This window comes from Lygodium microphyllum, unplaced genomic scaffold, assembly GCF_053477565.2.
Source record: "Lygodium microphyllum isolate KBCC unplaced genomic scaffold, Lygodium_microphyllum_v1.1.10 scaffold_36, whole genome shotgun sequence".
Classification (NCBI taxonomy): domain Eukaryota; kingdom Viridiplantae; phylum Streptophyta; class Polypodiopsida; order Schizaeales; family Lygodiaceae; genus Lygodium; species Lygodium microphyllum.
Genome location: NW_028229519.1, coordinates 691,789 through 697,451, shown reverse-complemented (window position 1 = coordinate 697,451; position 5,663 = coordinate 691,789). Strand labels below are relative to the sequence as shown.

The 5,663-nt window shown below is 35.7% G+C and overlaps 1 pseudogene; it reads left to right on the top strand.

Annotated features, from left to right (window-relative positions):
• The first annotated feature begins 1,270 nt into the window (after window positions 1–1,270).
• On the top strand, window positions 1,271–2,053 carry LOC148009154 (putative inactive purple acid phosphatase 29 pseudogene; annotated as a pseudogene).
• The last annotated feature ends 3,610 nt before the right edge of the window (window positions 2,054–5,663 follow it).

The following is a 5,663-nucleotide window of genomic DNA, read 5'->3' as shown; positions in this document are numbered from 1 at the left end:
GGTTGATAGGATATCTTAGTATTAATCGAAGGGATGAGGGATTTCACTAGTTATGCTACCTCCTACCTTCTAAGGATTAAATTCTTTATGAAGAATATGTAGCATTATGATTGTGATTATTGTCTACAGTAATACTGCAGTGATGATCAAGGGGTGATCATTAGATCATTGGTGATTGTTATGGAGATTCCTTTGGGGAGGTGTTGAATATCAGGTAATTGGAAAGCTTGAACTTTTTCACAACCAACATAAGATTTTTTCAATGAGACGGTCAAATTTTCAAGGCCAAGAGTATTAGGGGACTTTTGACTTGTATACCTACCATTAGTGTAGCAGAATATCTCTTGCATTGAGGGTCTTCATCATTGCCCATGTTTGAGGATTCTTTACTTGACTGAGGATAACATGTGAAGAATTGAAAGTATGAAGAATTGCACGAGGTTTGCAAATTGGAGATGTTCTTTTGAATACAGATTAATTAATTGAAAGGTTTTAGAGTGAGTAAAATGAAAAGAAAAGAAAAGGAGGCCGTTGTATTTCTTACATGAGCAAAATATGGAGCATCGTCCCATAGTCCCATCTGCCCTTCCACCCTCCAATTGTAGTATCCCTTTACGCCTAAAGAAACGTCATTATCTCTATGTTGTCCCAATATAAAAATTGAACCATCAATGAAGATCAAGGCATGGACATTAGAAGGTTTATTTCTGAAGTAGATTCAAGAGGATGACTTCTACAAGGATGAAGTGATCCAAAGGGGGCATACCAGGCAAAGAGAAGACCGGATTTACCACCTACAGACACGGAGCCTGTAAGACACAATCTTGGACAAGGTTATGGAGGAGTTTTTTGGTGAATTAATGCCAAAGCAAGATTTTCATGTTTGATGTTCATCATTCCAAAATGTAATTCCCCGATAAGGCATTTGACTTCAATCAAGGGTGTAAGTGGATTTTCAGTTGTAAACAATTGGTCCCTCGTGTGTGCCAGGTGTTAAAGGTTATAAGGACACACTATGTCATATGTGAATTCATCCTTGTGTGATGCCAAAGGGTGCCAAAGGAAATTTTGCAACATCAATCCAAGATATGCAGTGGTTAGGAGTAGGGCAGATTTCTACTTGGAAATGACTTGATAATCATGATCTGTCTACGATTGATTACCAAGTATTGTGGTCCTCATCAACTAACACTCTTATACAACACACGTGGTGGTCTCTTCATATTTCAACCATCCTTCTTTTGCTTTAAAAAAAAAATACATTACCACCATGGACTACACCTTGTCACAAGTATACCCAAAAGAAGTTAAACACCATGATGTACAGGGTGGTAGGGGGATGGAGAATTCAAGCAACAAACTCGTCACTGACATAGATGGATTTGGTAACTACCACTTAGAAGTGCAAGGCCCATTGGGATCAGAGCATGAAAGAAGAAGTGTCTTAAATCTTTACATGCTTCATAGTGGGGACTACTCCAAGGTGAAGAGGATACATGGTTATGGGTTGATTCAAGAAAGCCAAAAGAAATGGTTTAAAGAGCTATCTATCGAACTGCAGGAACGAAAAAAAATCAATGCATCTACACCTATGGATAAGATTCCTGACTTGGCTTACTTTCACATTCCTCTAGTTGAGACACGTATGGCAAGTCTTTGCTCAATAACTGGAGTTAAGCAAGAGGGATCAATTGGTTGTACACAAGTGAACTCTGGCTTCTTGTCCACCTTACATGAAGCAAGAGATGTTCGTGTGCTCTTTAATGGACATGACCATGCCAATGACTTTTGTGGCAACCTTCATGGAAATATAAAAGTTTGTTATGGAGGAGGAGTTGGCTACCATGCATATGGTAAAGTTGGTTGGTCTAGACGAGCAAGAGTTATCCTTGTGTCATTGAGGTCATCAACTAGTAGTAATAACTCACACATTGACATTTCAAAGGGTGCAAAGGTGCCTACATTACCCTATGTATGCTTTCTCATTTTACGGGCAATACAATTCAGTTACATTCTCATTGCGTCTCTCTCTCTATCTCAGAGAAAACTGTGAGAAAAGATTTGGGGGCCGAAGCCTTTCATTTTCTTGATGGTGGATGATTGGGTTTTGAGTCATGCATGGCGTTAACTCTCCCTCTCTGGTTTTATGTGTGTGATTCCACTGAAGTGGGTCGTTTGTTCTCTTTCATTTGATTGCTCAAAACTGTCACCTTATCTTAAGTGTTTGAGAACGATTGTTCTCTGAAAGACAGACACAGACAGAGAGGGAGAGAGAGAGAGATTTTCAGGAAGGAGATAGAATTGCAGTTGCATTTGCTTCTGATACAAGGCACCATACAAGGAAGATGATTATGAAGCAGGGCAGTTGCGCGAGATTATGATCTAAGTGTTTCTTGATCGCACCTTGGTCGACAGGACAATCCGACAACTCCATACGCTGCCAGTATATTTATATTAGGCGTTTGATCGTAGGCTCACAAAGAGATATATATATATATATATATATATATATATATATATATATATATATATATATATATATATATATATATATATATATATATATATATATATATATATATATATGCCTGGATGTATGGGTTCAGTCTGATGCTATAGTGTAACTGTCATCATATGCTATATAGAGATAGACACAGTGAGATCAGAGAGAGAGAGAGAGAGAGGGATAGAGAGAGAGAATAAAAAATTGGTCATTTGGCAAGAAGGGAGAGATAATTATGAAGTGGGGGCGCCATCAAGGAAGGAAAAATAGAGGGCGCTTCATTATGCTTAATGATTCGTTGTAAAGAATGAAGAACCATCTCCACGGAAGCCTAAACAAGATTGGAAGATCATTGCAGACATCAATGGAATCCCCATGTCTCTTCTACTTCACCATGCCTTCTCTATAATAGCCAATTTAGAGCTTCAATACACTGGTATAATCTAAAGTTATAGGCAGGTAGAAGAATTTCTTCTCTTCGATTTGCTCCATCTCGCGCACAATTTGGTGCCCAGATTGATAGGATATTGCATTATTCTCCTCCCTCTTCATACGTCGCCATTACTTTAAGGGAGAAGCTATGGTATTAAAGCTCTCAACTAAAAGCTTAATCTATAGTTTATAAAGATCATTCCTATTGCTATAAAGGGAATAGCATCTGGGAAAACTGTGGGGAAGCAAAACAAAATGATGAGCTCACATTTGATACGATTGGCTGGAGGATACCATTGGCTAGACTGCAGGAAGACATGGTCTCCAAGGACGTGACGAAGACCCGCGGTTTAACACGTAAGCATCTTAATTCATTTATCTAAAATAAATGATATAGTATGAGTAAATGTTCAGTTTAATATTTTAAAAAAATGCTTCAAAACTTGTTTTCTTGTGTTGAATGATTGTTTGCATTTATGTGCACCTGGAATTATTTTCTAAAAATCAAAAATAGTAAAAAATACTCTAAAATGGTTCAAAATTGACATATATGAATTTTTACAAAATTTTTGGTTGATCAAATATGACTTATGATATTTTTTTGATAAATTTTATGTTTTTAGAAATTTACTAATTTTTTAAATAATATTTATAGGTTATTTAATATAATTGAAAACTCAAAAATTATTTTTAAAAAAAACATAGTTTTCATTTAAATAAAATGTGTTATTTATCACGGAAAATTATGGATTCCTAGTGAAAGGCTGAAAAGATAGTATTTGAGTTGTTAATGAATTTTTGGTAAGGATTAAAAGGAAAGAAATAACAATTTAATAATCTTTTTCTTAAAGAGATGCTTGCCTAAAGATATGGTGTCTTGGTTTTGATAAATAGAGATTATCTATGGTGTGAAAATTTATGAGATATGGGAGGGTAAGAATAAGAAGCTTAATAATACTTTGTAATAATTGATAATGTCATATTTCAGTTACAATTTTTGGTTTAAATTAAAAGCAACATAAAAATTAACAATTTAATGATTAGATGTCATGGGATGAAGTCTCAACGTCTATATTAAATATCTACATTTTATTTACATTTATAAAAATTTGATGATTAAAAGATTTAAGAGTGGAGGGCCACTAAGACTAAGTGATAAATTAAAGGAAAATATGGGGATTTAAAATAAACTATGTATGTGTTTACGCTAGAGTGTAGAGAGTATCTGTTTTTATCTTAATTGGTATTTAGTGAAGAAGAAGAAAGAAATGATGTTATTCTCGCAAAACGAATTAATTATCTAAACATTAAAAAGCAATGACGAATTGCAATACGGAGAGGGGAAACATTATTTGGAATTAAAATTATGGGTTTATGGTACATTAGAAGATGTGTTTTGAATGTTTGCTATCACTTAAATAAATAAAAAGAATTAATTTTAATCAGTTGGAGAAGAGAAATATAAAAAGAAATTTAAACGGAGATATTCATATAGATTCAAGAGATCTATACCTTGAAACAAAATTCTAAAAGTCAAACATCAAAACTTCCTAGATAAACCGCCACTAATATGGCAGGAGAAATTTATGAGGAGCCGCTCCTGAAAGATGGAGGGAAACTGTAGTTATCCTAGGTTTAGTGTTTTAGTGCCCAATATAAAGACTTAACTGTAAAAGTTTAAAAGAAATGAAGTGTGAGATTAAGTATGTTTACTGGAGTTTAGATATCTATAGTTAGACTATTACGAACAAACGTCGTAAAAATAATGCAAGGCTAAACCAAATTAGTATAGTTAGTAGTAACAATCACCTGTTTAGTGCAACAACTTTTAGGAGTTGACTTGCCAACCTGGTTAAAAGTGGCTTTGGCTAGTCATTTTTTGGTGCGTCTGCCGCCAAGTACGCTCAAACGGGTGATCAATTTTCCTAGGGTATTTAAATCCTAGGTGTTATTTATGAGTGAATACGCAGTCTCTTTTCTAAGGGACTATTTTCCTAATTTTCCCCAAGAGTGCCAAAGAAGAGTGTTGGGTTGGGCGAGAGACAAAAAGTTAGTAGAGGGAGACAAATATTTTGGCCCTAAATTAACTGTGGATGTAGAGCAATTATCCTCTTGGAGTTGGGGTTATAACGATGGTGCGCAAACCATAGTTCTACTAGCAACACACTTTGGGCTAATAGACGCAGTAGAGATAAATACAATTAGTGTATCGTACCACTTCGATTGGTATTATCGCAGCTCTTACCGAACCTTTAGAAGAGTGGTCCTGGATGATGTGCTGCCCTGGATACATGTATCCAGAGGTCTAAAAATTATTTTCGACACAAAAGACGTTAGAGAGGTTGCTGAAATCTTAGATTTAATCCCCGAGCAAGAAGAAAAGTTGCCTTATGGGGAAATAGACCCAGAGTTGCCGACTATTTTGAACCTTCTAAGCGCGCATACAAGCGAAAACCTAATTTTATAGCTTCAAATAAAACGTGCGTAATTTTGGAGTATGACAATAAGAGCTAGTTTAGTAATCGTGGATGAATTCAGAAGAGAGACGGAGGCAGCAAAACAAAGCTAGAGATCAGTGAGCTAAAGAACGAGCGGTGCGACAAGAGGCTTGGTTATTAGAAAGGCTTGAGAGGGTCAACACATTACTGAACTTGGGGATAGATGCTGTGTCTAACTAAAACGTAGAATCCTTAGAGCCTAACATCTCATTTGATAAAACACCATCAAA